Source organism: Mobula hypostoma, chromosome 24, assembly GCF_963921235.1.
Source record: "Mobula hypostoma chromosome 24, sMobHyp1.1, whole genome shotgun sequence".
Lineage (NCBI taxonomy): Eukaryota > Metazoa > Chordata > Chondrichthyes > Myliobatiformes > Myliobatidae > Mobula > Mobula hypostoma.
This window is the reverse complement of record NC_086120.1, coordinates 34337433-34349858: the sequence shown is the minus strand read 5'-3', so window position 1 is coordinate 34349858 and position 12426 is coordinate 34337433. Positions and strand designations below refer to the sequence as shown.

The 12426-nt window shown below is 42.8% G+C and overlaps 1 protein-coding gene across 1 annotated transcript in view; it reads left to right on the top strand.

The window, feature by feature from the left end:
* The first annotated feature begins 3917 nt into the window (after positions 1-3917).
* LOC134337563 (uncharacterized) overlaps positions 3918-12426 on the top strand; it is a 136114-nt gene continuing 127605 nt past the window's right edge. The window contains exon 1 of the mRNA XM_063032691.1: positions 3918-4316. The gene's annotated coding sequence lies outside the window, so the exon portion shown is untranslated. The remainder of the gene's footprint in view (positions 4317-12426) is intronic.

Here is a 12426-nt window from a genome sequence, read left to right as displayed (position 1 = left end):
ATACATCCATTACCTCTGCTTCACTCACATGCTTTGCATCTCCCTCCACTCCATCCAATGTCTCATCAGCATATTTCCAATCACCACATCTGTGGAAATACAAAGAAAAAAACAATAATAAGTAAATAAATAATCCTGGGACCATGCAGAGTACGCGTTGTCTTATTTGTAATCACATCCGCTGAAATACAAAAAAAAGTAAGTCATAAACACCAGAAATTCTGCACACTCAAAAAGTACTGGAGGAACTCATCAAGCCAGGCAGCATGTATGGAAATGAATAAGCAGTCAACTTTTTGGGCCAGGACCTTTCATTGGGACTGGAAAGGAAGGAGGAAGACACCAGAATAATAAGGTGAGTGGAGGGGAAGTTGAATAGCTAAAAGGTGATAGATGAAACCAGGTGGGTAGAAAAGATAAAGGGCTGGAGAGGAAGGGAAAATAAATAAATAAAACTGAAACCACCCTCCAAGAGAACTACAACCTTGTGGTTTGGAGACTTGTTGACTGGAGTCACAGCTTTATGCTTTGGGTCTTGGTAAGGTCACCCATGACAAACAGGTCAAAGGGTAGAGGCCAGAATAAGAGTGGTCCAAGTTCGGCGGTTCAGCTCAGAGCTAACAAACCTGACTGGTAAATCAAAATTGTTATGGAAGCAACAATGAAGAACCCTTCTACATCTGAGCACGATGGTATTCCTGAGTCTTCTCCTAGGACCTGCGTGACTGACAGTAGTGAAAACCGAGAGGAAGCTACTGACTTGATGAAGCAAGCGCTGAACACCATCTGAGATGGAGGATCTTCATTGCTGCCCTGAACGCCAGTGGCAATAACAGGCAATAAGTGGTAAGTAATACTGAGGCCCTGAATTGTAGTCATTGAAAGTGAGTCCATTGCTTGTGTTCAGTGATCAATTCAGTGTTGAGGTGAGTGAAACTATCCACACTGGTTCAGGAGCCTGATGGTTGTAGGTAATAACTTTTCCTGAACCTGGTTGTGTGGGGTCCGAGGCTCCTGTACCTCCTTCCTGATGGCAGCAGCAAAAGGAGAGCATGGCCTGGATGGTGGAGGTCTTTCATGCTGATTTCTTGTGGCAGGTTTCCTTGTAGATGTGCTTAGTGGTGGGTACTGAGTGATGGACTGAGTTGTATCCACCACTCTTTGTAGGCTTTTTCCATTCTTGGGCAGTGGTGCTTCCAGACCAGGTTGTGATGCAACCGGTCAGGATACTCTCCACTGTGCATCTATAGAGGTTTGCTAAAGTCTTGAACCAGAGTGGATAATTTCACTTAATTTCACTCGCCCTATCACTGAACTATTCCCACTGAACTATGGACTCACTTTCAAAGACTCTTCATCTCATGTTCTCAATATTTATTATTATTATTATATTTTTCTCTCTTTCTGTATTTGCTTTTTTTTTGCATATTGGTTTGTTTATCTGTTCTGTTCGCTGTGGTCTTTTGTTGATTGGATTGTATTTCTTGTAATTGTTTGGGTAGATGGAGCTCATCAGCCTGGGAAGGCAGTCCACCTAAGAGAAGGAAAAAGAGATTTCAAACCTCGGCTGCCTTGCGGCCATACCCACTCATGGGAAAGGCTTCGGGAGTAAACCCTGAGGACAAATCCGGAGCTGGAATCCCTAAGGCAGTCCGACGTTGCCTTCAACCTCGTTCTGGCAACTCCTGCGACGACACTGGTGCCAAGCTGTATCAGCCCTTGCCCTTCCCTTGGACAACATCGGTGTCGTGGAGAGGAGAGACTTGCTGCATGGGCAACTGCCAGTCTTCCAGGCAACCTTGCCCAGGCCTGTGCCCTGGAGTCCAGGCGCAGATCCATGGTCTTGTGAGACTAACAGATGCCACCACCACAAAATTGCCCACAAGAAAATGAATCACGAGGTTGTATATGGTGACATATATGTACTTTGATAATAAATTTACTTTGAATTTTTAAGTTTTAGGTGACATGCCAAATCTGTGAAAGTTTCTAAGGAAGTAGAGCTGCTGCCTTTACTTCTTAGTCAGCTGTTAGTGAGATCCAATATGGGTACCAGCCTTAGTATCATCTAAGACATCTTCAAGGAGCGGTGCCCTGGGAAGGCGGCATCCATCATTAATGAACCCCACCACCCAGGACATGCCCTCTTCTCATCATTACCTTCAGGAAGGAGGTACAGAAGCCTGGAGGCACACACTCAGCGATTCAGGATTAGCTTCTTCCCCTCTACCATCTGATTTCTAAATGGACATTGAAACCATGAACACTATCTCACTATTTCTTTTATTTCTGTTATTTTTGTACTATTTATTTTAACAACTATTTAATAGACATATAACTACTTAACTATTAATTAACTATATATATACTTAACTATTTAATAGACATATAACTACTTAATATAACTCTGGGTTTATTCTCTGTATTTATTTATCTTGTATTTCATTGTACTGCTGCTGTAAAGTTAACAAATTTCACGACATATGCTTGATATTAAATCTGATTCTGATTCTTTAAATTAGCTCTTATGTGATGGTCCCAGAGAAGATTCCCTGATATGATAACACCAAGGAATTTAAAGTTCCTGACCCTCTCCACCTCTGATCCCCTAATGAGGACTGATTTATCCATCTATCCCTTCCCAGCTTCTCATATCGTCTCACGCCGGTTCGCTGCTGTTGTTACTGCGCGATCGAGAATCTTCCGGAGGGAAGGCCTCAAAATCCCTGGCTTTGCCTGCTGCTGGCGACCGAGACTGAGGTCAAATCGTTTGGATAGAGATGGTGCTCGGCACTCAGTGTCAGAGGGCTGATCGGAGGCTCAGTTTTCGGACGACTCAGAGTCGGACTGTGGTCAGGCATGGCAGGGAGAGTTTTCTCCTTTCTCCCGTCTGTTTGAGATGTGGGACATTCGAGAGATTTTGAACTCTTTTACTGTGCCATGGACTGTTCTTCATCAAGTTATGGTATTGTTGCACTGTTGTAAGTATATGTTATAATTATGTGGTTTTGTTAGTTTTTTTCAGTCTTGGTCTGTCCTGTGTTTTGTGATATCACACCAGAGATATACTGTATCATTTCTTAATGCATGCTTTACTAAATGACAATAAAAGAGGACTGCGTGTCCTCATAATCTAATCTAATCTAACCTACCCCACCCAACTGCCTTCCTACTCACCAGACTTCACGTGCTTGAATTTCCAGTATCTGCAGAATTCCTCGTGTTCACGTACCACCTGCCAGTTTATGCTCCTTCCTCTCCCTTCACTTTCTTATTCTGGTTTCTACCTCCTTCCTTCCAGTCCTGATGAAGAATTTTGGTCCAAAATTTCAATTGATTATTCCCATCCATAGATGCTGGCTGATTTGCTGAGCTCTGAGATCCTCTTGCCTTTTGTGTGTGAACCGCACTGAATTCAACCTTGGCTTAAAGAGCATTGTAACTCCTCCCTTGGTAAGGATTCAGTCCTACAGTCATTGTCATACAGTGTAAATTAAAAGAAAGCAAGAATATAGTATTGTTGTTGCTATGGCTTTCTGCTCATTCTCTTGGTTACACTTCCATCAGTGAAGACTTAATAACACATTTCCGCAAGCTGTAATTACTACCCTTTGAATTGAAACAAGTCTCCGTATTTGTGAGCTTATTTTGTAACGTGTGTTACTTCCAATCAACTTTCTGAAATTGACAGAGTACAATGAAGGCCTTTATTTTAAACAGATTGCAGTTACGCAAAAATTTCCCACTTCTGAAATCTTCGAGTCACACTGAGCACTCAAAAGGTTAACGCAGCCTTATTCATATTCAAATTAGGCCTCTTTATGTTACTTAGCAATTCCATGGTGATATGCAAATGAATTACAAATTATAGCATTGGCAGTGACAAATTTACTCCCAAATTTCAGAGCTGTGGAAGATTGAGTTAGCTAGTTCTTTACACTGGAAACTGAAACCAGTCTATATAAAATGTCCAAACTTCAGAACAATTGTTAAGGAGTGATTATTGGATTTACATCTTGCTAATTTTCTCAAATCTCTGTGGGAAGATCAGGACTCAGCAAACTAACAAACATAGATTCTTTAAAGTAAACAATGTCTTTTAAAAGGTTGAAACTCATCTCAGTTATTTTCCAACAATTGAGTCTTTATCCTCATGAATAGGTAGGATGGTTTGCCAATTAATGGGATTGTCTTCAGGATCCTATTTGTAGGTGCACCAGTATGAGTGTGCCAGGTGTGTCTACCTGCAGAGAAGAAATATCAGGACTCTGAGCAGAAACAGAATCAGAGCTAAAACATCAAAGGATAGGAAGAAGGTATGCCTTTTTTAACTTAATTTTGGCTTTTGAATTACTTAGGAATAATTTGTTAAATCATGCTTCAAAGCTGAAGGGGGCTAATTAATAAAATACAAAGAGCTGTAGCGTTTGCCTTTCTTTTACCTTTTATTGCCTATTTCCAAGAGATATCTTTCTGTAAATTTCAGTTATAGACCAACATGTAAAATAACAGAATGTGTATGGTACTATATGTGCTGTCAAAATGAGCATCTACATCCCATTCTGTATGTAATTTTATTTTAGTGTTGCTGTCTCTCTGTTTCTCAAAAGCTGCAAATTGTGATTTCTTGCAAGCTAAGGCTGAGCCACATTTAAATTCCTGTGAGGCTTAGCCCTGTATCAAATCGAAGATTAATTTTCTCTATTTCAGTTTTACTTCTAAAATCTCTTTATGTTAACTCCCGACATAGATCTTCATAGTTTGGACCACAATCGGCAATGTCTAAAGATGTGGATGGAAACTCTTTTAAGGCAATCTATTGATATGGTGTGTTTTATTCCAGTGTCACGGAGAGCAGCGTATACACAGTACAATGATACTGTTAATTTCACTGTGTTGTGGGAATCATTCCATCTTCAGCAATTGTGTGCCAAAATATCACTCCTTATAGATCCCAAAGCATTTTCAGCTCAATTAATCTTATCAAAGTGGATTTTGAAAATAATAAAGTAAAAATTCATCCTTAGTTGTATTACTTCAACATGTAAGGGACACGCAGCCATATGCTTAACACCTCTTCTGAAATTCAGTCCTGCTGAATTGAGTTTCAGTGATTGAGTGCCAAAGCTCAGCTATTAAATATCTCATGTATAGTACGAGCTTCTGAGATGTGTTGCCAAATGCCAGATGGGAGTTCCAATCCTTCTACCATCGCTATAGGATTTGATTGTTCAGGAGGATATTTCTTGAGTTATGAGCAAATGCTGGGGCTTTTTCTTCTAGAATGTAAGCCACTGATGAGTAAATGCAAAACTGTAAATGCTAGAGACATAGTAAGAGTAGCTGGCAAGCAGTGTGGTGAACCTGAAGTTAATGGGAACCAAAAGAGAAACTTGACAGAGATCCAGTGAGGCATGATGGTTCGACAGCAACCTCAGCCTAGAACACTATGGTTGGTGTTCCTAAAAACCAGCAATGCTCAACCTCTTCATCAACAGTCTTTACTTCTCCTTACAGTTAAAGTAGTTTAGTACTTAAAATACTAAACTAGTATCCAGAGGCCTGGACCACTAACGTAGAAAAGTGATTTTTGAATCCCACCACCGAAGCTGGATCTTTAAACTAAGATAATTAAGTGAGTCTAGAATATTTTAAAAATCAGGTAACTGTGCTGGTAGTTATGGAGAGAATGGAATGTTGTTTTAAAAATTTTTTAAATTGTTTATTGATGTTCTTCAGGAAAGTGAAGTTGTTGTCCTGGAGTCATGGAGGCATACAGAACAGAAATAGGCCCAATTTATCCATGCAATCCAAGATGGCTAATTGAGCATTTTGCATTTAACTGTGTTTGGCCCATATACCTCCAGGCCTTTTCTATCTGGGAACCTGACCAAATGCCTTTTAAATATTGTTAGTGCACTGATCTCTACAGAAGAAGATCAGGTCGCATGGACTGTGTGAGCTGAAAAGCCTGTTTCCATGCAGTAGTACTCTGTAACTCTATGAATTAATGTCCAGAATGTGGGCTGGGTCTGCAGCTATGGCCAGGGCCTGTAGAGTGAAATGGGTGGGAAGATGGGCCAGCAGGTTTACGTATAGGCTACAACTGCTGCTTGCAAAATGAAAACTAGAAAAGAAATTGTTCTACCTGTGGAGTGGCTGACCTTGGTATGTAATTGCAATTTTATTGTCATTAGCAGTAGCCGTAGTAGTATGCGAGCTTTCCTGTCATCCACAGTAAGTCAATGCAAGACAGGGGAGTCTAAGCACTATGGGTGCATGGATAATACAGGTATGGACAGCTGAGGTCCCAATGTAGGTCAATGGAACTGACTGTTTTAAATGGTTTAGCATGGACTAGATGGGCTGAGGGGCTTTTTCCATGGCTCCATGCTAAAATGGAATCTGTATGTCCCAAGATATAATTGTTTTGAAAAGATCTCGTGATTTTTATGAGATGATTGGGCTACACACTCTGGCCACTTGATTAGGTATCTCCTGTACCTATTAAAGTGGCCACTGAGCATTTGTTCATGGTCTTCCACTGCAGTAACTCATCCACTTCAAAGTTTGACGTGTTGTATGTTCAGAGGCACACCACTGCTTTAGATAGATAAGATAATGGCTTCGTCTTTTTAAGTAGACAATGGATGCACCCAGTTTAGGACTCAATTGGGTGTGGAACAGCGTTGGCTGTGGCCAAATAAGCCAATGCTTGGCAAATCTAAGCTCCAAGCACCCATTGAAGCAGGCAGACAGTGACAAATCAGCACCCAATTGTCCAGGGGCTGCCCGGATTGAGACGAGCGGTAGCTGATCAGTGAGACGCAATGACTTCTCCCACCGTTGGAGGCAACCCGTAGTGCCCGTAACTTATGCCAATCAGGTTGGACTTGTATCTCGTAACTGCTGCCTCCCATGTTGGTTTTGCTGCTTTGCAGCAGCACCGGAGTGACCTCTCCAGGGCACAGACCTGGGCGATCAGTATGGAGATCCTGGGCCACCCAGACATCAAGATCTCCCTCTCAGCCTCGCGAATGTGGCCCAAAGGAATGCGAAGCAGTACATTTGGCATCAGCTTGGCTGCAGGAGCTGCCGGGACGTGACGTGATACGTCATCCAACCGCCTTAGGGGCTCCACTCCGGATTTGTGTAGGGTTTACTCCTTAGCCTTCTCTTCTCCCGAAGATACCCACAAGGCAGTGGGATCCGTAACCCTGGATAGGGGCCCATACCGGGTACTGTCCTCCGGAGCCAGCTGAGCCCGGGACTCGTGTGAGGGAGGGTCGTCACGCCCTGTAGTAGTGACATATGGAGCCACTACCCACTACCCACTGCTCTAATGCAGGGTTATTTGAGTTACTGTCGCCTTCTGTCAACTTGAACCCATCTGTCCATTCTTCTCAGACCTTTCTCACTAACAAGGCATTTTCTCCCATGGAACTCCACTCACTGGGTATTTTTCCTGTTTCTCACACCATTCTCTGAAAACCCTGAAAAAAATTGCGTGCTTGAAAATCCCAGGAGATCAGCAGTTTCTGAGATACTCAAGCCGCTCCATCTGGCACCCACAATCATTCCACAGTCAAAGTCACTTATACCGCATTTCTTCCGCATTCTGATGTTTGGTCTGAACAACTGACCCCCTTGACCATGTTTGCATGCTTTAATGCATTAAGTTGCTGCCATGTGATTCACTGATTTAGATATATGCATTAACGAGTAGGTGTACCAAATAAAAAAATTGACAACTGAGTATATATTCTCAAAGTCAATTCTTGTACACTCACATAAGTTGTAGTCTGTAAACAATTTGCCCCTATTTTAGATAAATTACTGAGAATGGTGAGCGTTTTGGAATGACCTCTGATCCTGCCTGGAATTGTCTATGCTTTTTTAAAATGTCAGCTCTATCTCTGCCCTTCTGCAGAGGAATGACCTTGAAGCTATCATTGTTTCACAACTAAAACTAATGTGTCTCAGCAGAAACTGTGTGAAATCCATGTGCTCTGGAATGTAGGACACCGAGATCATTCTGCTTGCCTGCTTCCATCATCCAGTAAACAGATACCAACATTTTTAGCTATCTTTCACGAGCTAAGGAGGCTAAAGATTGTATTAAATTAAAAGCAGCTGCATGTTATGTTGCCAGGAAGACTAGTTACCGTGAGGATTAAGAGATTTCGAGGAAAAAGCGATGATTGACTTAAAAACCGACATGGAAGGGAAAATATCGTCTATAAGACCAAAAATGTACAACAATGTAAGACGGAAGGAGTGATAAGCATAAATGTGTTCAGTGACAGGAAAAAGTATAGTGGGGGAATTACGGATTCTGTGAATTATTAAGCAAATATTTGTTTCACTGCAGGAGCATTAATAAGAAGCAGAAAAGGAACGATGGTATAGAATGAAGTAATTCATATCATAAAGATACAGGGGGATTAAGGGGACTAAAGTTAGATAAATCCCATAGGCCTGAAAATTCCTATCCCAGGATCCTACAGAGCTGACTGCAAGGACTGAGGATACATTACTTATGACCTCCCAAAGTTTCCTTGCTGCTTGAACTGTTCCAATACAGTAGATGAGAAGGAGCAAATTATATAAAGCTATTTTGGAAAGGAGGTGGGCGGTTTGGTAGTGTAGTGGTTAACATAAAACTTCGTAGCGACAGCTGTAAGAACAAGGGTTCAGTTCCCACCCCATCTGTAAGGAGTTTGTATCTTCTTCCTGTTACCGCATGGGTTTCCTCTGGGCGCTCGGGTTTCCTCCCCCATTCCAAAGGCTTGCAGGTGAGGGTGAGCAAGTTATGGACATTCAATGTTGGCATTGGAAACATGGCAACACTTGCAGGCTGCCCCCAGCACTGCCTCAGACTGTAGTTGTTGACTTACAATTTTACTACCTGTTTCAATGTGCGTGTGACAATAAAGCTAGTCTTTCATATTTAATAAAATAACAATTCAAGAACTAATTAGTCTGAAATCTATTATCAGTAAAACTCAGAGTCACAGTTAAGGATATTTCAAATGGGCAAATAGAAAATAATTGTTTGATTAGGTAGAATTCAACAATATCCTTGGAAAGAAAATCTTGTTTGATAAATTTGAGAGGTTTGTAAGAACCATCATGGGAAAGGGCAAGTTTAAAGATGTAATATATCTTAGTTTCAAAAAATTATTAATTAATACTTTTGAAAATTATTAATTTTGTTTTTGCTCAACACTTTATTAATTAAAGGTGCACAAAATATTTGTGCAGACACTAATTAGTGGAGTGTCTCATGGGGCCATTAGCTGTTTGTCATTTATTTCACTAATGGTTTTAAAGGATAGATTGTAATATGGGGTGGCATAGTAGTGTAATGGTTAGCACAACACTTTACAGTACCGGTGACCAGGGTTCAATTCCGGCCACTGTCCGGAAGGAGTTTGTACGTTCTCCCCATGACCACATGGGTTTACTCGGGTGCTCCAGTTTACCTCCCACAGCCCAACAACGTACTCTGAAAGGGCCTATTCTACGCTGTATCTCAATAAATAAATATCCAAGCATTATATCTGAGATCAAGCCATCGGGGAGGATGCAGTGATCTGTAGATGGATATGGCCAGATTAGGCAGGTGCACAATATGGTATCAGATTGTGGGGAAAACGTGTGGACATTCTCTTTGGTAGATAGAATAGAACACGAGGCAGTATTGGTGTACAAGGGGTCTTTAGGCTCACAAGATACAAAAAATAAAGGCACAGACAGAGCAGGAAGACAAATCGTGCTGCTGGCCTTTGTGGTTCTATGAAAACATGAGACAGCAGATGACGGGATCTGCATCCAAGCTCACCTGGAGAACACCCAACAGGTCGGTCAGTGGAGGGGAGCAGACTGCTGATGTTTCAGATCAAAACCCTGCCTCAGTGCCGATGACACACACACACAAAATGCTGGAGGAACTCGGCAGGCCAGGCAGCATCTACGGGGGAGAAAAGTAAACAGTCAATGTTTCCAGCCGAGACGCTTCATCAGGACAGGAGGGGAGAAAAGATGAGGTCAGAGTAAGAAGGTGGGAGAGGGGAGGAAATAACACAAACAGGCAGTCCTGCTGAAGGGTCTCGGCCTGAAACATCAACTGTACTATTTTTCCATAAATGCTGATAGCCTGCTGAGTTCCTCTGGCATTTTGTGTGTTTCATCTCCAGATTTTCTCTTGTTTGTGAAAGTGATAGGTGAAATCAGGAGGGGAGGAGCAGTGAAGTAAAGAGCTGGGAAGTTGATTGGTGAAAAAGATAAAGGACTGGAGAAGGGGGAACTTGATCGGAGAGGACAGCAGGCCATGGAAGAAAGGGAAGGGGGAGGAGCACCATAGGGAGCTGATGGGCAGGTAAGGAGATGAGGTGAGAGAGGAGAATGGGAAATGCTGAAGGAGGGGAGGGGCCATTACAGGAAGTTCGCAAAATTGATGTTCATGCCATCAGATTGGAGGCTACTCAGATGGAATGTAAGGTGTTGCTCCTCCAGCCTGAGTGTGTCCTCACCTACCACCCACTAGCCTCTGCACCCAGCACGTAATTCTCCTTAACTTCCACTATCTCCAATGGGTTCCCACCACATAACATGTCTTTCAATCCCCTCCCCCCGCTGCCCCACTTTCTGCTTTTCACAGATCGCTCCCTAGGCAATTCCCTTGTCCACTCATCCCTCCTCCAACCCACTGATCTGCTTCCTGACGCTTATCCTTGCAAGCAGAACAAGCGCTACACCTGCCCCTAAACCTCCTTACTCACTACCGCTCAGGGCCCCATAGAATCCTTCCAGGTGAGGCAACACTTCACCTGTGAGTATGTTGGGGTCATCTACTGTATCCAGAGCTTCAGGTGTGGCCTCCTGTATATCGGTGAGACCCAACGTAGTTTGAGAGACTGCCTTGCCGAGCACTTGTGTATGTTCTATCTGCCAGAAAAAGCAGGATCTCTCAGCAGAGGCCACCAATTTTAATTCTACTTCCCATTCCCAAGCGCGATGAGGCCACTCTCAGGTCAGAGCAGCAATACCTTGTATTCTGTCTGAGTAGCCACCAACCTGATGGTGTGAACTTCGTTGTTTTTCTTTTGAACTTCCAGTAATGGGCTAACCTCCACCCCCCCCACCCCAGTTTTTCACCGTTCCCCATTCCCATATCCCTCTCTCTCTCTCTCTGCTTATCTGCTTACCTCCCCATCACCTCCCTCTGGTGCTCCTCCCCCTTCCCTTTCTTCCATGGCCCGCTGTCCTCTCCTATCAGATTCCCCCTTCTCCAGCCCTTTACATTTTTCACCAATTGACTTCCCAGCTCTTCACTCCTTCAACCTCTTCCCCCACCCCTCCCCTGGCCTGGTTCAACCTATCACCTTGTATTTCTTCCTCCCCTCCCCCTACCTTCTTACTCTGACCTCATCTTTCTTTTTTTCTCCAGTCCGGATGAAGGGTCTCGGCCTGAAACATCGACTGTACTTTTTCCATAGATGCTGCCTGGCCTGCTGAGTTGAGTTCCTCCAGCATTTTGTATCTGCAGCTTGGATTTCCAGCCTCTGCAGATGTTCTCTTGTTTGTGATCTGTCCAGATGTGCACTTGACCAATGATCAATGATCAATGATCAGTGTCAATGATCCCCGCTTCCCCACAGATGCTGCTTGACTACCTGAATGCCTCCAGCAGAATATTTGTTGCTTGTAGTTCTATGAAAGCTTCAATTGTGGAAGAGTAAGGTTTTCAAAGAGAATGATGAATATCAGAATCGTGTTTAATGTCACTGACGTATGTCATGAAATCCGTTTTGTGCAGCAGTGAAAGACATAAAATAAAGTTACATTAAGTATAGTGCAAAATCTATTTGAGCTGCTGGAGGTGTGGAAGTGGGTACAATTACAGTGGCTAAAACGCGTTTGGACAGGTACTTGGATAGAAAAGGTACCATGGGATATGAGCCTGATGTGGACAGGTGGGATTAGCATAGGCAGGGATCACTTTATACTTTATTGTCGCCAAACAATTGATACTAGAACGTACAATCATCACAGCGATATTTGATTCTGCGCTTCCTGCTCCCTGGAGTACAAATCGATAGTAAATGTTAAAAATTTAAATTATAAATCATAAATAGAAAATGGAATGTAAAGTAGCGCAAAAAAACCGAGAGGCAGGTCCGGATAGTTGGAGGGTACGGCTCAGATCCCGGTCAGGATCCGTTCAGCAGTCTCATCACAGTTGGAAAGAAGCTGTTCCCAAATCTGGCCGTACGAGTCTTCGCGGTCAGCATGGCGGACAAAAAGGGTGTACGCTTCTATGAATTTTATGGCACTACTGTGTGTTTGGAAGAATATGATTTTAAAATTTGTACAGTAATGGCTAAGAACACTGAGTTTCACAAATTCCAGGCCAGGACTTTG